The sequence below is a fragment of the Oncorhynchus mykiss genome, chromosome 16 (genome assembly GCF_057628025.1).
Source record: "Oncorhynchus mykiss isolate SJ-2025 chromosome 16, ASM5762802v1, whole genome shotgun sequence".
Taxonomy (NCBI): domain Eukaryota; kingdom Metazoa; phylum Chordata; class Actinopteri; order Salmoniformes; family Salmonidae; genus Oncorhynchus; species Oncorhynchus mykiss.
Window position 1 is genome coordinate 72,982,724 of NC_143037.1, and position 20,660 is coordinate 73,003,383.

Below are 20,660 nucleotides of genomic sequence, written 5' to 3' on the forward strand. Positions count from 1 at the left end.
AGGGTGGAGATTATAACAACACATGTTATTGCAAGGCTGCCGGGCTGATAGTGATAGTGGACATCTTGAAACAGGTGAGGATAACGGCCTGAGCTAGAGAGAGATTGAAAATGTCAGAAAACACAACAGTTAGCTGGTCTGCACATGCTCTGAGGGCGTGGCTTGGGATGCCATCTGAGCCGGCAGCCTTGCAAGGGTTAACACGCTTGAATGACTTACATAAGAGTCCTCCGGGGAGCCCATAAGCATGTAACCCTCATTGTCCTCGGGGGCTCTTCTCGACAGCTCAGTCGTTATGCTCAAAGCATAAGAAGAAGGTGTCCACGACGTGACTGGCTTTCTTTGTGTAATCCCTGATCATTAGAAGTCTCTGCCACATACGCCTCATGTCCGACCCTCTGAATATGTTCCTGCACTTCGTCCCTATACTTGTGTCTCGCCATCTTGATGGATCTGCCTAGATCATATCTGTACTGTTCAATCATACTACTGTCCCGGGTCACCTTGCCGTGTTTATAAACAGCATCTCTCTCCTTCAGTTTCCCGAAAAGGTGCCATCAATCCACGGTTTTTGATTTGGGTAAGAGCGAGAGAGAGAGAAAGAGAGCACCACCAGAGAAATGGAGTTCCTATTAAAGATCCTATTAAATTACTAGAGGGGCTATGTCATAAACCCTCAAAGTTCCAGAATAGGGTGAAAATGGCAGACATATTGGTCAGGGAGAAATTCAAACTAGTGTAATTGGAATTAATGGCAGTAGAGGAACAAGAAAAGGCATGTGATATATCAGAAATGATGCAATAAAAATAGCATACAAGGAGTTGTACTATGACTTTGGCAGTGCATGGCCCAACAAACCAACTCTCAGACCCTAGAAAGGAACATTAGAAAGGTCTATCTCTTGGCATCGGAGAAAAAACCTTGCATTTTTCAAGTACATTTCTTACAATCCTACACATTTTGCCATGAGGCTAAGAGAAAAGTTTTCATAGCTTAAATTACAGTGAATTTATGTTTAGAGTATTGAGTTGAAGAATTTATATTTGGTGGAGTACTGTGGATATCAATATCACTATGAGTGTCACACCCTGACCAGTTTCACCTGTCCTTGTTATTGTCTCCACCCCTTCCAGGTGTTGCTTGTTTTCCCCAGTGTATTTATCCCTGTGTTTCCTGTCTCTGTGCCAGTGTATTTATCCCTGTGTTTCCTGTCTCTCTGTACCAGTGTATTTATCCCTGTGTTTCCTGTCTCTCTGTGCCAGTGTATTTATCCCTGTGTTTCCTGTCTCTCTGTGCCAGTGTATTTATCCCTGTGTTTCCTGTCTCTCTGTGCCAGTGTATTTATCCCTGTGTTTCCTGTCTCTGTGCCAGTGTATTTATCCCTGTGTTTCCTGTCTCTCTGTGCCAGTGTATTTATCCCTGTGTTTCCTGTCTCTCTGTGCCAGTGTATTTATCCCTGTGTTTCCTGTCTCTCTGTGCCAGTGTATTTATCCCTGTGTTTCCTGTCTCTCTGTACCAGTGTATTTATCCCTGTGTTTCCTGTCTCTCTGAGCCAGTGTATTTATCCCTGTGTTTCCTGTCTCTCTGTGCCAGTGTATTTATCCCTATGTTTCCTGTCTCTCTGAGCCAGTGTATTTATCCCTGTGTTTCCTGTCTCGCTGAGCCAGTGTATTTATCCCTGTGTTTCCTGTCTCTCTGTGCCAGTGTATTTATCCCTGTGTTTCCTGTCTCTCTGTGCCAGTGTATTTATCCATGTGTTTCCTGTCTCCCTGAGCCAGTGTATTTATCTCTGTGTTTCTTGTCTCTCTGGGCCAGTGTATTTATCCCTGTGTTTCCTGTCTCTCTGAGCCGGTTCGTCTTGTGCTCCTGCCTTTTCATTTTCTATGCTCCTGCCTGACCATTCTGCCTGCCTTGACCTGGAGCCTGTCTGCCACTCTGTACCTCCTGGGTTCTGAACTGGTTTTGACCTTTTGCCTGTCCACAACCATTCTCTTGCCTACCCCTTTAGAGTCCAACCATCTGCTTCCTGTGTCTGCATCTGGGTCTCGCCTTGTGCCCTGATAATGAGCCTCCCAGGCCCAGGTTGCCCAGGGTTAAGAACATAAATTATAGATTAATAAAATTATATGGAATTAAAAAAATAAACGCAACGGTGTAAAGTGCTCTCCCATGAGCTGAAATAAAAGATCCCAGAAATGTTCCATACGTACAAAAAGCTTATTTCTCTCCATATTCTGTGCACAAATTTGTTTACATCCCTGTTAGATTTTTCTCTTTTGCCAAAGTAATCCATCCAGTTTTGTGACACAACACAATGCCACAGATGTCTCAAGTTTTGATGGAGTGTGCAATTGGCATGCTGACTGCAGGAATGTCCGCCAGAGCTGTTGCCAGATAATTGAATGTTAATTTCTCTACCATAAGCCGCCTCCAACTTTGTTTTACAGAATTTGGCAGTACGTCCAATAGGCCACGTGTAACCACACCCGCCCAGGACCTCCACATCTGGCTTCTTCATCAGCGGTATCGTCTGGAACCAGCCATTCGGACAGCTGTTGAAACTGCGGGTTTGTACAACCGAAGAATATTTGCACAAACTGTCAGAAACCGTCTCAGGTGGTGGTGGGTTTATGGTTTGGGTAGGCATAAGGTAAGGACAACAAACACAGTTGCATTTTATCGATGGCAATTTGAATACACAGAGATGCCGTGACAAGATCCTGAGGCCCATCCTGAGGCCATTCATCTGCCTCCATCACCTCATGTTTCAGCATGATAATACACAGCCCCATGTCGCAAGGATCTGTACACAATTCCTGGAAACTGAAAATGTCCCAGTTCTTCTATGGCCTGCATACTCACCAGACATTCACCCATTAAGCATGTTTGGAATGCTCTGGATCGACGTGTACAATAGCATCATCCAGTTCCCGCCAATATTCAGAAATGTCGCACAGCCATTGAAGAGGAGCGTGAGAACATTCCACAGGCCACAATCAACAGCCTGATCAACTCTGTGCGGAGGAGATGCGCTGCGCTGCGTGAGGCAATTGGTGGTCGCACCAGATACTGACTGGTTTTCTGATCCACGCCCCTGTCTTTTTCTTATTTTTAATGGTATCTGTGACCAACAGGTGCATATCTGTATTCCCAGTCATGTGAAATCCATAGGCTTGGGCCTAATAAATTTATTTAAATTGACTGATTTCCTTAAATTAACTCAAAGTCAGTAAAATATTATAAATAATTCATTTAACTCAGTAAAATATTGTTAAATGTTGCATTTATATTTTTAATCATTGTATTGCATTACACCCTCTAAACTTATTCCTCGGATACCTTGGCCAAAATTAGTTTAATCTGTTGTTTTTAGTAGTATTAACAAAATTCAAAATAATATATAGCTATATTTTGTATATATATTGTTGTATATTTTTGTATATATACTGATCAGTCACAGGACACAGATGACCTGGAGCTGGCTCACTGGTCAGTCACAGGACACAGAGCTACACTCATTGGATAAGAGGTTGTAAACATGCGGAGATCAGTAGTGAGCTGCTCAGGATTGTAGACATATGGGAGAAGGAAGGGTCATAACTCGACTACAAAGAGCAAGTAGCCATTCTTCCATAAGGAATACCAGAGGCAGGCTATCCCCCTGCATGATCAAGTGATGGCAAAGGGACTAACTCCAAAGGCGAATTTCTCTTCAGTGTTTACGAGAGGATCGGCATGTGTGAGAGAGTTGGCAAGAGGAAGGGGAAATGCAACAGGTGTAGGAAAGAAAAAGAGTGAGAGTGAGAGAATTAGGGCCGGGGGACCCCCAGATCAGGAGATTTTCATTACCACATTTGAACACTTTCCTCCTCCTATCTTCTCAGAGATAAACACACACTGTCATTACAATAAATTACCTTCCACTGCACTACCTCCAGCACACTGCAAGTACAACTGTGTGTGTGTGTGTGTGTGTGTGTGTGTGTGTGTGTGTGTGTGTGTGTGTGTGTGTGTGTGCGTGCGTGCGTGCGTGCGTGCGTGCGTGTGTGTGTGTGTGTGTGTGTGTGTGCGTGCGTGTGTGTGTGTAAGGAGAGAATGCTTGGAACCCTGCACTGCTCAGGGAAAGGGAGGTTTAGGTTTCAGGTGAGGGGTAAAATAGTTAACCAGAGGTCCTGCTCAATGCCAAATGAACTTCTGTGTACAGTACATCTCTTCGTCACTGGCCCCTAAACATAGATATATGATTTTCAGTAATTACCATAAAATGTCACATAATAAATGCCAGGAAAATATCATCATATACACACAGTGTTTCTCCTATATGTATTTAGCCGTGGCGCACCACCACCACTGCTAAATTGTGGCCGCCACTGCAATTATAATTTCTAACAATCGGCAAAATAAAAACTAGACAGTCAGGGAGAATAGAAAATTCCCCAAATCAATGGGGTCCCCATTGATTTTGTTATAATGTTTGAGTCACTCAAATAGCTTAAGAACAAGGCATAAGCCATGGAGAAAAAAAATTGTATAATTGCAAGAAATTTGCTTTAAAACTGCAGATTTTCTATCAGCCCCATGGCATAATGTGTAGAATTGTAGGAAATGTGCTTTGAAACTGTAACCCGTTCTGTCTGCCCCATGGCATAATGTGTAGAATTGTAGGAAATGTGCTTTGAAACTGTAACCCGTTCTGTCTGCCCCATGGCATAATGTGTAGAATTGTAGGAAATGTGCTTTGAAACTGTAACCCGTTCTGTCTGCCCCATGACATAATGTGTAGAATTGTAGGAAATGTGCTTTGAAACTGTAACCCGTTCTGTCTGCCCCATGACATAATGTGTAGAATTGTAGGAAATGTGCTTTAAAACAACAACATTTTGTAACTTTGCCACCGCCGCTGAAAAAGATCCTAGGGGAAACACTGGACACATACAAATCATTGATTATCCCCATTCCGTACTATTCATTACATTTAGGAACAGGTATTAGTAACTTCACTTTCCAAATAACATGTCAAATACAAATGAAGCATTGATTTATTTGAAATCTTCATCCACCACAGTGGTGACATCTAGATGAGGCTTTTATTTATTTTACCTCTATTTAACTAGGCAAGTCAGTTAAGAACAAATTCTTATTTTCAATAACGGCCTAGGAACAGTGGGTTAACTGCCTTGTTCAGGGGGGCAGAAGGACAGATTTGTACCTTGTCAGCTCGGGGATTTGAACTAGTCCAACACTCTAACCACTAGGCTACCCTGCCGCCGGCTTATGGGAAATCAGCTGGTCACCTATCTCCTTAGCAAAAAAAAACGGCAAGTACTTCAGTACTTGGACAGGGGAGCTAAATAGAGGCCAACTAAATAAACATCTCTGGTCTCAGTATGGTGTTAAGATGAAGTCTATTTCATCCATTTATCTTCAAGTATCTCCTGTATTTGTGAATATATCAACAACAACAAAATATATATATATATATAAATAAACAGCTACAACAAATATAATTCCATTGGTATGTAAACAGCTTACAGACCAAAACAGAATGGACAAAACCAGGCGTAACTAAGGGGATGCAGCCAGAAAGCACACCTAAACACCCCCCCCCCCCCCCATTTACACGGTAGGACATTCTACTATACACTCCAAAAGGGTTCTTCAGATGTCCCCATAGGAGAGCCCTATTTGTTTCCAGGTAGAACCCTCTTTTGGGTTCCATGTAGAATCCTCTGAGGAAAGGGTTCTACATGGAAACCAATGACGTTCTACCTGGAACCAAAATTGTTTCCTCAAAGGATTCTCCTACGGGGACAGCCGAAGAACCCTTTTAGGTTCTAGATAGCACCTTTATTTTGTTGCTAATAGTGTAGATAAAGACAAAACTGTATAATGTGAATTTAGGGTATTTTAGGGTATTTTAGGGTAATTTATGGTATTTAGGGTATTTTAGGGTATTTTAGGGTAATTTAGGGTATTTTAGGGTATTTTGGGGTAATTTAGGGTAATTTAGGGTAATTTAGGGTATTTTAGGGTATTTTAGGGTAATTTAGGGTATTTTAGGGTATTTTATGGTATTTTAGGGTATTTTAGGGTATATTAGGGTAATTTAGGGTATTTTAGGGTAATTTAGGGTATTTTAGGGTATTTTATGGTATGTTAGGGTATTTTAGGGTATTTTAGGGTAATTTAGGGTATTTTAGGGTAATTTATGGTATTTTAGGGTATTTTAGGGTATATTAGGGTAATTTAGGGTATTTTAGGGTAATTTAGGGTAATTTAGGGTATTTTGGGGTAATGTAGGGTATTTTGGGGTATTTTAGGGTATTTTAGGGTATTTTAGGGTAATTTATGGTATTTTAGGGTATTTTAGGGTATGTTAGGGTAATTTAGGGTATTTTAGTGTAGTTTAGAGTATTTTAGGGTATTTGTAGCTGGTGAGTTTTGCAGAATCTCTCTGGCGGTTGTATCTCTATGAGCTGAACATGTTTGGATAAGGATCTGTTCCCCCCCTGTCACTGTGGCGTCCAGCAGGCAGCTGAGGTAGTGAGCACAGAGATATGTGCAGAAAGTCACTCGCTGGCAAAATGAGGCCATTCAACCAACATGGCCAGTGTGAAGAGGACACACTGGCCTGTGATTGGTCAGCCCACACTGGGGAAGGGAGGGCACAGTACAGAGGGGGGAGGGGAGAGAGAGGCAGTCACGTGACCTAGTCCAGCAGAGAGTTGTATAATAGGCCCTCTCTCGGAGTAGAGAGGCAAAGGCTGGATGTGAACCAAAATCCCTCTACCACACACAGGCTGGGCATTGTTGCCTGTTCACCGGACTCCATCTCAGGGCACTTTATCATTCAATTAAGACAGCTTTCACACCAGACACCAGAGAAAAGGGACCTTCAATCAAACTGAAAACTTCACACTGACCCTGGAGGGGACACAGAAAAGAACTCACAGTTGTCACTCCACTTACATTTTTTATGTTGTTGTTGTCCAAGACTTTGAGGAGAGGGAGAGAGAAAGAAATGTGAGAGGGAGAGAGCGAGAGAGAAAGAAATGTTAGAGGGAGAGAGCAAGAGATAAAGAAATGTGAGAGGGAGAAAAAGAGAGGGGAGGTATGTGCATCTGGGCGGTACAACATGCAGTCAACCACGTGTGTGTTCATGAAGTGTACTAATGTCAATGGGGTAGTATTGCAGTATTAAGATAAGAGAGAGGGAGGGAATCTGAAGTTGAGGAGAGAGGGGGAAGAGAAGCACTTGAAGAGGGAGGAGAAGAGAAGGAAAGAAGAATTGGGGAGAGAGGGGGAAGAGAAGGAAAGAAGAAAATGGTAAGGAGAAGGAGGAGGGATGGAAGAGGATGTACCAGCAGGACGACAAGATGGGATGAACAGAAAGAGGAGAGGAGGAAAGAGAGGACAGGAAGAGAGGAGAGGAAAGGTGGAGAGGAGAGGAGAGGAGGAGAGAGAGGACAGGAAGAGAGAGAGGACAGGTGGAGAGGAGAGGAGAGGAGGAGAGAGGACAGGAAGAGAGAGAGGACAGGAAGAGAGGAGAGGAGGAAAGAGAGGACAGGAAGAGAGGAGAGGACAGGTGGAGAGGAGAGGAGGAGAGAGAGGACAGGAAGAGAGAGAGGACAGGTGGAGAGGAGAGGAGAGGAGGAGAGAGGACAGGAAGAGAGAGAGGACAGGAAGAGAGGAGAGGAGGAAAGAGAGGACAGGAAGAGAGGAGAGGACAGGTGGAGAGGAGAGGAGGAGAGAGAGGACAGGAAGAGAGAGAGGACAGGTGAAGAGAGAGGACAGGTGGAGAGGAGAGGAGGAGCAACACTGGTAGGAGAGAGAGGACAGGTAGAGAGGGAGCAACACTACTGGTAGGAGAGAGGATAGATGAGGAGAAGGAGCAACACTACTGGTAGGAGAGAGAGGATAGATGAGGAGAAGGAGCAACACTAGTAGGAGAGAGGACAGGTGAGGAGGAGGAGCAACACTGGTAGGAGAGAGGACAGGTGAGGAGGAGGAGCAACACTGGTAGGAGAGAGAGGACAGGTGAGGAGGAGGAGCAACACTGGTAGGAGAGAGGACAGGTGAGGAGGAGGAGCAACACTGGTAGGAGAGAGGACAGGTGAGGAGGATGAGCAACACTGGTAGGAGAGAGGACAGTTGAGGAGGAGGAGCAACACAGGTAGGAGAGAGAAGACAGGTGAGGAGGAGGAGCAATACTGGTAGGAGAGAGAACAGGTGAGGAGGAGGAGCAACACTGGTAGGGGAGAGGACAGGTGAGGAGGAGGAGCAACACTGGTAGGAGAGAGAGGACAGGTGAGGAGGAGGAGCAACACTGGTAGGAGAGAGGACAGGTGAGGAGGAGGAGGAGCAACTATTTCATTGTTACTTTTACCCCTTTTTCTCCCCAATCTCATGGTATACAATTGGTAGTGACAATCTTGTCTCATCGCTGCAATTCCCGTACAGACTCGGGAGAGGCGAAGGTCGAGAGCCATGCGTCCTCCGAAACACAACCCAACCAAGCCACACTGCTTCTTGAAACAATGCCCACTTAACCCGGAAGCCAGCCGCACCAATCGTGGTGACCGTGTCAGCGCGCCCGGCCCGCCACAGGAGTCGCTAGTGCGCGATGGGACAAGGACATCCCTGCCGGCCAAACCCTCCCCTAAACCCTCCCCTAACCCGAACGACGCTGGGCCAATTATGTGCTCCGCCCCATGGGTCTCCCGGTCGCGGCCGGCTGCGACAGAGCCTGGACTTGAACCCAGAATCTCTAGTGGCACAGCTAGCACTGCGATAGGAGGAGCAACACTACTGGTTGGAGAGAGAGGATGAGAATGGTGGGATGAGATCAGAGGAAGTTGACAAAGGACAGATGAATAGAGAAGAGAAAGAGAAGGATGACAGCAGCCAATTAGGAAGCCTGGTCCAAAAGAGAGGTAGGCTGTCCGTGGCTTCACTGAACATGCAGCACTTCTCTTCTCTCTCTCAGGTATAGAACAACCGTCATAACTATGAACCACTCATTAAATGTAGGCTCATTCAGTAAGTTAATTTATAGCCGTTCAAAATGAAGACATGTTCTAGACCGACTTAGATCTAAAACTGAATGTACTCAAACGTGGGTTTGAATGAACAGAGCACATGTTCACCTAAACACAGAGCAAAGCTGCGGAACCTGATGGATCTTCCATCTCCCATACACTCTGATGTCTCAATGAAGTTCTCTCCATATTGAAGTTCTCTCCATATTTATCAATGCAACGTTCAGAAAATTTTCATAATCGCTCATCTTAATGCATCCTTTCCTTCGCCATTCCTCTTCCTCAAACTTTATGGCCAAATTTTGTGAGATTTGAAAGTTACCAAATAATAAGGCATAATTTCACACGGTCTAAAAGTCATCTCCAAAACTCTATGTTTTTCTAAACCTTTCTAATTAGGGAGAGACGTTTTCTGGTCTTTTGTCTGAGAAGGGAGTTGAACGTTTTCATTGGCATATTTTTTTTTGTTTTTGCATTTGGGATTGTTTAGCAGGGTGGGGTTGTAGAGGGGTTATTAAAAATCACTTGAGAGGAAGGGGGGGGGGGGGTGAATGTGTCACCAGACCCGATGTCTGACAGTACTCTGCTCGGAGTGTGAAGCAGGAGTTACTCTCACTACTGCCGCTCCACTCGTTGGCTCCTCCCTTCAGGTTTCCTCTGATTCACTGACTCATAAGATAGCGTAACTGAACTGCAGCATATTTAACGTATTACAAAGCTAAGACAAATAACTCCCTCCTTAGTCGGGCATTTGACTAACGTTTTATTATTTCAAAACCCCTTTAATCCAAACCTACATGTTCTCCTGCCACTTAGCTAAACGTAGCATCTGTAGAAAGGAGAATGGAGAATACTAGGTTTTGCATAGTGAAGCTCAGGATCCAGTCTGTCTGAACTACCCTCCAGAGCGAGGGTCCTGGTTAGGGCACAATACAATTGAACCTGCTTTGTAGTTCTTACACACTAAATCTATTCCCCCCGCGGTCATATTAAATCGCCGAATCCCTTTGTGTGCTGTAAAACATTATACAACTGCCAGGTAGGTTCACCTCACAGGTATCCGTTTTCAGAGTGTGAACGTGTCTGCAGGCAGTAGTTCGTAAACAAAGATATTGCGTAAACATTGGCGTGTGCAATTGAACCTGGCTCTTACCTCTGACTTGGTTATTGTCTGAGTGGTTGCCATGGAAATCACAGCAGTACTAAACAACAGAATCAATACATTTGACTTCAGGGCAAAAACGTTTCTGATAGATCCTCTGACATGTGTCTATTAGGGCTGTCCCCGACTAAAAAACATCTTGGTCGACCAAGAGTCGTCTGTTCTTTCGACCAATTGACTGGTCGACATTTTTGAATGTTTATTTGTCCATATATAGACACACCCTATGTGTTTTAATCAAATCAACGATATACGTACGGAGCTTATCTGATACTTTAAATACACTGTGATTAAATAATTAAGACACACAAATGACTAAAGCGGGAGCTAGAGATCAAGATATCCTAATCAGAAGAAATAAACCTGTTCCCGAACAGCTGTTGGCTTTCGGGAGCGTAATGGCAGAATCTGCGAAGTTACTGGTAATAGGCTACACCAGGGTTCGGCAAACTTTTCCATTCGGGAGTGCCAATTTATCTTACCATTTCTACCGATCTGCGTGCCGGTTATGATTTTCATTTGCACCTTTTTGTGGAACAGATTTATAATAAATTCTTCCTATCTCAAAATCATTGTCATGTGATTCAAAATTCTATCTAAATGAAAATTATACAAATCTAAAAGTAACTTCCATTGACATTATAAGAATAGCCTACATAAAGCCAACAAATAAAAACATTGCAGCCTGCAGGTAGAAAATATCCTGATAAAAATAAATAACTTTGGCTATGGCCTGTCTGCAAGGAACTTGAAACATTGTATCAACTACCAACTTGGTCCAGCACGTTTGGGCTCCCGAGTGGCGCAGCGGTCTAAGGCACTGCATCTCAGCATTAGAGGCGTCACTACAGACACTCTGGTTTGAATCCAGGCTGTATCACAACCAGACGTGATTGGGAGTCCCATAGGGCGGCGTACAATTGGCCCAGCATTGTCCGGGTTTAGCCGGCGTAGGCCGTCATTGTAAATAAGAATTTGTTCTTAACTGACTTGCCTAGTTAAATAAAGGTTACCCTTGCAACATTGTATAATTGGACCCTCAGTGTCATGCCCCAGTGAGCTTCAGACAGACACAGCTATAGTCCATTTGCGCAAAGGATAAGAAGTATTCAGGTAGGCCTATTTTATGACTTTTCTAACAGAAAATACTATCAGTGCCCCACATGGGAACATTTATAAGCCTACATTTGTGTGCAGGCCAGGTAGCGTTTGGAGCCCTCCAAACAAAGCCCAATGAATAAATTGACAACTCCGTAAATGAAATGAAATAAACCAAAACTTGTTTCTCACAAGTGTAGAATAGGTTGTACGCTCTGCAAACAACGTGTCCACTCCTACGATATGAACTGTAAAAGACTGGAATAATAACACATTGAATGCATTGAATACAAAACATTGTAGATAAGGAATTATGGGAATTAACGCTAAATGTACAACTAGTGATACTGGTGTGCCATCCCCACGACCTCCGCAATGGATTAGTCCACTGAGCCAGTCCTCTACAATGGATTAGTCCACTGAACCAGTCCTCTACAATGGATTAGTCCACTGAGCCAGTCCTCTACAATGGATTAGTCCACTGAGCCAGTCCTCTACAATGGATTAGTCCACTGAGACAGGCCTCCGCAATGGATTAGTCCACTGAGACAGGCCTCCGCAATGGATTAGTCCACTGAGCCAGTCCTCTACAATGATTAGTCCACTGAGCCAGTCCTCTACAATGGATTAGTCCACTGAGCCAGGCCTCCGCAATGGATTAGTCCACTGAGACAGGCCTCCGCAATGGATTAGTCCACTGAGACAGGCCTCCGCAATGGATTAGTCCACTGAGCCAGTCCTCCGCAATTGATTAGTCCACTGAGACAGGCCTCCACAATGGATTAGTCCACTGAGCCAGTCCTCTACAATGGATTAGTCCACTGAGCCAGTCCTCTACAATAGATTAGTCCACTGAGACAGGCCTCCGCAATGGATTAGTCCACTGAGACAGGCCTCCGCAATGGATTAGTCCACAGAGACAGGCCTCCGCAATGGATTAGTCCACTGAGACAGGCCTGCGCAATAGATTAGTCCTCAGAGACAGGCCTCCATAATGGATTAGTCCACTGAGACAGGCCTCCGTAATGGATTAGTCCACTGAGACAGGCCTCTACAATGGATTAGTCCACTGAACAAGTCCTCTACAATGGATTAGTCCACTGAGAAAGGCCTCCACAACGGATTAGTCCACTGAGCCAGTCCTCTACAATGGATTAGTCCACTGAGACAGGCCTCTACAATGGATTAGTCCACTGAGCCAGTCCTCTACAATGGATTAGTCCTCAGAGACAGGCCTCCGCAATGGATTAGTCCACTGAGACAGACCTCCGCAATGGATTAGTCCACTGAGACAGACCTCCACAATGGATTAGTCCACTGAGACAGGCCTCCGCAATGGATTAGTCCACTGAGACAGGCCTCCACAATGGATTAGTCCACTGAGACAGGCCTCCACAATAGAATAGTCCACTGAGACAGGCCTCCGCAATGGATTAGTCCACTGAGACAGGCCTCCGCAATGGATTAGTCCACTGAGACAGGCCTCCGTAATGAAATAGTCCACTGAGACAGGCCTCCGTAATGGAAAAGTCCACTGAGACAGGCCTCCGCAATGGATTAGTCCACTGAGACAGGCCTCCGCAATGGATTAGTCCACTGAGACAGGCCTCCACAATGGAATAGTCCACTGAGACAGACCTCCACAATGGAATAGTCCACTGAGACAGGCCTCCGCAATGGATTAGTCCACTGAGACAGGCCTCCATAATGGAATAGTCCACTGAGACAGACCTCCACAAAGGAATAGTCCACTGAGACAGACCTCCACAATGGATTAGTCCACTGAGACAGACCTCTACAATGGATTAGTCCACTGAGACAGACCTCTACAATGGATTAGTCCACTGAGCCAGTCCTCTACAATGGATTAGTCCACTGAGACAGGCATCAAGTCTGTCATAATTGCATTTATTTTTTTGCAACTGCTCGACTAAAACAAATATTGGTCGACCAACAGCCTATTGTCCAAACAATGGACCCAGTCGACTAAATGAGCTGAGTCCTAATGTCTATCTATCTATATATACAGTACCAGTCAAAAGTTTGGACACGCCTACTCATTCAAGGGTTTTTATTTATTAAATTATTTTATACATTGTAGAATAATAGTGAAGACATCAAAACTATGAAATAAGACATATGGAATCAGGTAGTAACCAAAAAAGTGTTAAACAAATCAAAATATATTTTATATTTGAGATTCTTCAAAGTAGCCACCCTTTGCCTTGATGACAGCTTTGCACACTCTTGGCGTTCTCTCAACCAGCTTGAATGCTGGAAATCATTTCATTTAACAGGTGTGCCTTGTTAAAAGTACATTTGTAGAATTTCTTTCCATCTTAATGTGTTTGAGCCAATCAGTTGTGTTGTGACATGGTAGGGGTGGTATACAGAAGATAGTCCTATTTGGTAAAAGACCAAGTACATATTATGGCAAGAACAGCTCAAATAAGCAAAGAGAAATGAGAGTCCATCATTACTTTAAGACATGAAGGTCAGTCAATGTGGAAAATTTCAAGAACCTTTAACGTTACTTCAAGTGCAGTCTCAAAACCCATCAAGCGCTGTGATGAAACTGGCTCTCATGAGGACCACCACAGGAAAGGAAGACCCAGAGTTACCTCTGCTGCAGAGGATACGTTAACTCAAATTAACTGCACCTCAGATTGCAGCCCAAATAAATGCTTCACAGAGTTCAAGTAACAGACACATCTCAACATCAACTGTTCATTGGAGACTGTGTGAATCAGGCCTTCATGGTCGAATGCTGCAAAGAAATGACTACTAAAGTACACCAATAAGAAGAAGAGACTTGTTTGGGCCAGGAAACATGAGCAATGGACAATAGACTGGTGGAAATGTGTCCTTTGGTCTGATGAGTCCAAATTTGAGAGTTTTGGTTCCAACCGCATCCTTGTGAGATGCAGAGTAGTTGAACGGATGGTTCCCACCATGAAGCATGGAAGCATGGATGTGTGATGGTGCTTTGCTCGTGACACTGTCAAGCCACACTTAACCACAAGTGCTCAGCATATGTGGGAACTTCAAGACTGTTGGAAAAGCATTCCAGATGAAGCTGGTTGAGAGAATGTCAAGAGTGTGCAAAGCTGTCATCAAGGCAAAGGGTGGCTACTTTGAAGAATATAAAATATATTTTGATTTGTTTAACACTTTTTTTGGTTACTACATGATTCCATATGTGTTATTTCATAGTTTTGGTGTTTTCACTATTATTCTACAATGTAGAAAATAGTCAAAATAAAGAAAAACCCTTGAATGAGCAGGTGTGTCCAAACTTTTGACTAGAACTGTACATCAGCTTAATCAATTACCAACTTGGAACCTCAGATACCAGTTGTAAATGAACTGCTCTCATCATCATTATGTTTGGAAAGAACCTTGAGACGCTCCAGTGTGTTTTGAGGTTTAAACTCTTATTCAAACAATGGACTTACAGCGAAGCCCCCTAAAACCAACAATGTGTTTACTGCAGAAAGAAAAGACAGGCAATAAATCTAGATAAGAGACCATGGAGGAAGTGGCCCTGAGGGGTGTAAGCCCCAGTCTTTGGATGAGATGGATGGAGGAGGACGGAGAGAGACAGAGGGAAAGGAGGGGTGTAAGCTCCAGTCTTTGGATGAGATGGATGGAGGAGGACGGAGAGAGACAGAGGGAAAGGAGGGGTGTAAGCCCCAGTCTTTGGATGAGATGGATGGAGGAGGACGGAGAGAGGGAGGGAGAGAGACAGAGAGACAGAGGGAAAGGAGGGGTGTAAGCCCCAGTCTTTGGATGAGATGGATGGAGGAGGACAGAGAGAGAGAGAGAGAGAGACAGGAGGAAAGGAGGGGTGTAAGCCCCAGTCTTTGGATGAGATGGATGGAGGAGGACGGAGAGAGGGAGAGAGACAGAGGGAAAGGAGGGGTGTAAGCCCCAGTCTTTGGATGAGATGGATGGAGGAGGACGGAGAGAGACAGAGGGAAAGGAGGGGTGTAAGCCCCAGTCTTTGGATGAGATGGATGGAGGAGGACAGAGAGAGAGAGGGAGACAGAGAGACAGAGGGAAAGGAGGGGTGTAAGCCCCAGTCTTTGGATGAGATGGATGGAGGAGGACAGAGAGAGAGAGATAGAGAGAGAGAGAGAGACAAAGAGACAGACAGACAGACAGACAGAGAGACAGAGAGACCGAGAGACAGGGGGAAAGGAGGGGTGTAAGTGTGTGTAAACCATGGGTGCTTTATGATGGATGGAACTAGGTCCTGAAAAGCCACAGCTGCCCCGTTCTTCCCAGAAAAAGTTCCACAAGGAAAAGTGGCAGTATGTGGTTCAAGCATGTAGCGTCCTCTTACCGTTTCAGACAGGCACACTGCAAGGGCTCAAAGAAACGTCTACCACTCTGCATGTATTGTATGTGAGTAAATGTGTATGTGGCCGAGTGTGTCATGTGTTTATGAGTGTACAGATGTAGGATTCTAATTTGATCACTCTTTTGTTGCTGAGAATTTTACTGCACAGCAGGAAATGCAAACTTCTAGTGTATTCCAGGTTAAAAAAGACTTCTGAAGTTTGTCATTTCCACTTTAAAATGTTAGTCTTGATATGCCCTGAAGAAAAAATGTATCAACCCCTACAAGAATGTCCATTAATTATAATTCACATAATAATTATTATATCCTGTTGCTGCAGGATTACTTTCCTGCTGTAGCAAACTGGCTCAAATTAAGATCCGACACTTGTATGTAAGAACACATGCTTACATATGAGTGTGTGTGTCCTTGCGTGATGTGTGTGTCCTTGCGTGGCGCGTGTCCGTGTGTGTGTGCGTGTGCTTGCATGTGAGCGTCGTGCCTGTATACACGTGTGTTCTCATATGCTTACAGGAGTTCTGCTTCCTGTCAGTCTTTAATCCAGACAGACAGCATCACTCTTCTCTCTGCCATGGCAATGCCATGAAAGAATGTTCTAAAACCTCTTTGAGAATTGAAGGAAAACTGGCTGGATCATGTCCTGAGGGCAGCAACGGCATTCATTCTGAGAGCGTTCTCATGTTTCACCAACTCTTGTCTTCGCCAAAATGAAATAACAGGCAGTAGCTTACCCATAACTAAAAGGTTACAATAACAGGTATTGAACAGCTTGGAATCAGAAACAAAGCTGACAGAAGAATCAGGGGAGTGACAAACGCTTTAGGAAAATAAAACTGTGCTATCCAAACATTAAAAACGTCACATCTTAACTGAATCTTAGAATAAGATGATTCCATAACTACATTGATGAAATAAACACAACAGAATTGTTTGTGTGATGAATCATGTTGCCCATCGCTACGTTTTGACCCTGACAGATGGGTATCTATCTCTATGTTGGTGGACTGTTCAGCAGCTCTCACAGGGGATCTGTTGGGGAGTGATATTAGCCCTGTGAACATGGCTCTGATGTTATCTCCGTCTCCCTCACCCTCTTCATCCTTTTCCAGTTTTATGGGCTGAGTTGGAGTGACCTAAACAACCACAGGGTTCAACAGTCAGCCCGGCTACTGTGTGCGAAACGTTGCGTAACACAAATAAATAATCTTTGCCTTCTCGGGTTGACGCGCACGCGCACACATTTTGAGAGACAGACTGCCACTGATGCCCATGATCCGCAGCAGTTCTCAGGCTCCCAATCTGAGTGTTGTTCTCATGCTGAGAAAATAACAAATAGAACAATCTTGTTGCCGCCCTGATGCTAACATCCATTCTCACATGAACCCACTGTCCCCACTCCTCGCCACTCCTCTGGATATGTCCCACAATCCCCTTCACCTCCCCAGAAGGTGAAGAAATACAAAGAATAGTATCAGAGATGTTCCTGTTCTCCTCTGGTTATTAACTGCCATGTGCCCTCTCCTTCCCATTAACCTTTTCTCATGGAAATCAGCCTCATACCCACAGAGGTGAAGGGGATTGTGGGACATTTCCAGAGGAAGAGAGGAGACCTCCCTCCCTCCACCACACACATACACGCAAACACATTTCTCGATCACCAAGGCAAACATGTAGATTGTTGCCTTCCAACCACACGGGCTAAATTCATGTGTAAGGTAATCAGAAGAAGATGTTTGACTATAGTGTTTCCAAATGTTTATCCATGACAACTTCACTACTGCTAAAGAAAGCGTAGTTATCTTTATCTACATAAACAAGGGTGAGAAAAAAAAACAATCTATTGAGTCAAATGTAATATGATATTACCAAGTTATTTGTAAGTCATAAACTGTATTTTCCACAAAGAACATGTGCTTCTAAAAGCTGTTAACTTTGAAATGTGTAAATAAACATTTCTGTTCAAATTGTCCTAGTCACAATGGTTAGTTTTGACTATTGGAGAGGGGGGGGGAACGTAGTTAATCTGTTGTGGAGTTACAAATATACTTTTGCAGAAGTAGACTATAGCCACAATATATGTATCTATTCAATATGACTTTGTAGCATACACGTGCATCATGTTAACACGTTTTTTTTGTTGTTGTTGTAGTTTAAAAAAAACTTTAGTTTGATCTAAGTCTTGCTGTCAAGAATTTGGGTCTTTTTTGGGGGGTATACTCACACAGAAATAATGTGGAAAAACAACAAACTACATATGCGTCTCAACTTGTACTTGTACTGTTATTGTCAATAACAAAAGCATTGTCTCGTGACGTTCTCACTTCCATTTCCTTATTATGTGTCTCGAGGCAGTGGAAGTGAGGCCTTGACGGAGGGAGCATGCTCGTGTCAGACCTGCCATGGCGGCGAGGAGGATTTTTTGTTGTTGCCTCCAAGACTTGGTGGTGATTAGTAGGAAGGCTGGGCTAGACATTGGGCTAACTAACCATAAATGTAGCCTACATTAGGCTGTTTCATTTTTCAAGGACGCGTGTTGTTTATTTAGCATACAATGTTGCCAAATGAAGCAACACTGTTGCCAAATGAAGTAACATTGTAACTAAAGGCTTACTTTAAAGCAAGTATGTTAGCCTTACTTTCACGCGGAAAGCATAGCCTGTATAGGTCGTCGAACACTCAATAAGCAGTTAGCAGCCTAATAATAAAGTAGACTAGTTTAGTAACGTCAAAATTACTGGAAATACTAAAAGTAAACTGGAGTTTCCAAACAGGCACTAAGTCACAGGAGTTTTGACATGTTGCTCAATGTTTCAGGCTCCATTCTGTTATTGCAACGTGGGTTGGTCCAATTGATGACAACTAATCAAACAGCGTATCTATCAGCACACTACGTTCTCTGTTGTTACAACGTAATGCACGTAATATTAGACTAATATTTTGATCCTTGACATAATAATTAGGGTTAGGGTTTGCGTGTATAATGTAGGCTACATCAAAACACGAAAGTGATCTAAAACACTTCCAAATACAAAAGTAGGCCTAATGTCTAAAATATTCAAACTATTTAAATAGATTATCCACTGCTGACATTCTGCTTCTCAGAATGTGTTTTTTTTCTTAGAGCCTAATGTTGTTTGACGAAACAGTTAGAAACGAAATAGCAAAGTTCAACAACAGAACAACAAAACAGCAAAAACAATCACAAATGTATTAGTGTGCATATGAAATTAAATGAGCTGAGCCCCCACATCCATAACATAACCCTGCCCCCTTCCAAAGGGATATTATGTAGCCCTTACAAGGAACATACAAGGCAAGAGACACAAAAGTCGCATAGCCCCTCAATCCGCCAGAAACATCCGATCAGCGACAAAAACAAATGACACAAGCCATTACAGCATGGACGAACAGTCGAAGGAAAACACTGAAATAGTTCTTCACTTCTATAATGTGACGCCTTTTGAGCGCCTAGAAATCAAGCAACAACTTCCACGAATAAGGATACATCGAAAGTGACATGTGTAGGTACTTTTTTTCAGAGTTGTTTACTCTTTCAAATACAACAGGGACGTCCCCTCTTCTATCTCACTCGCTCTTCTGCAGTAGCATGCTCACCACCATAAATATTCGGAAATTGTTTAAAATTCTGCCATACGCAGAAAACTTGCACCGAACATCAATCATCATTCCCAAAGCCATCATTGACACAATGCATAATGTTTACAACTTAAATGATTTACATTTGTAACACATTTATCGACACAGCTTCGAGCGAAGAGACGATCGGGTAATTAAAAATTAAATACCCCGACGCTTACATACTTCCACAAAATAAGCTAAATTAAAACATGTCCGATTGCAGAACATCTACAACAGATCCGTGTTAATTAAAATGTCGTGAACGTCAATCTATCGATTATCATTGAAGAAAGTTGCTTTAATAATCTGAAATCTTATTAAACAAAACATGCACACATCAGAACGTGCAGCCACATTATGAGATCTTACAAAAAAAACGAGCAGTTACCCACCAAAAAGTTTCCAGCGCCGCATTAGTCAATTTCTCATGGAACCCCGGTAACATTCCATCACCGACTTTTCGCAAACCTACGGTGGGAGACCCCACGCCACCTTTCACGGTCTTTCTCCCCTCGATCTGTTGTTTTATTATTTTTTTCAAAATTTTTCAATAATTTTTCTATATTCTGGGCCTGAGTTTGTCTGTCTCGCTCTGAGGCTGCAGCAGAGTTAAGGGGCGCGAGCATTGTGGGAGTGTGACGTCAGGCCACTTTCGCAAACTTTTTTTTACTAGGGACATGCAGATTACTCTTTTTGTCGCTAGATTGACTGGTTTTTCCCCAATAACTGTTATGGCAATATATAATTGATTCAACTGCAGTCTACCCTACATAACTAACAGAGATATTTAAACTTTAGACAGACTTAATATGATAATAAATAAATTGGTAAACAAAGCAAGATAAATAAGCATTTATATTACAATTTCACATGTATAATAATTATAATCTATATATTATTCTGATCACTAGGCCTATATGTTTGAAGAATATTAATGTTATTTTCGATGTCAATTTTATTATAGCCTATTGATTTGGAATTGTTTGTGGTGAATATGATAAGTGAGGCATATGTATTGAATAAAGACGTGTTTTATGTCAAAACACCTATCTCAAATATTTGGACAATATTGCTTAATCAACCATTACACATGGATTATATCCAGAGGAAAGTGTATAGGCCTGTAGGTAGCCTATGTTTGACTAACTAATAGCCTACTTCTGTGCTTTGCAAGTAATTACACTCATTGCTTTATTCATATTGGTCTGTTTATTCGTTTATGTTTATGTTTTATAATACTGAACGAATCATTTAGAAATATATATAGAGATTAAAGTTTGTGGAATTATTCATAATTCATGTAATTTCATTAAGTAACTCTTCGAAATATAATTTGAAGTGGCCTATAGATGTTTTAAA

The 20,660-nt window shown here is 43.1% G+C and overlaps 1 protein-coding gene across 1 annotated transcript in view; it reads right to left on the reverse strand.

The window, feature by feature from the left end:
* The window catches only part of LOC118936543 (zinc finger protein PLAGL2), a 49,514-nt gene extending 29,584 nt beyond the window's left edge, over positions 1-19,930 (reverse strand). Inside the window, exon 1 of the mRNA XM_036947683.2 lies at positions 19,694-19,930. The gene's annotated coding sequence lies outside the window, so the exon portion shown is untranslated. The remainder of the gene's footprint in view (positions 1-19,693) is intronic.
* Between the last annotated feature and the right edge of the window lie 730 nt (positions 19,931-20,660).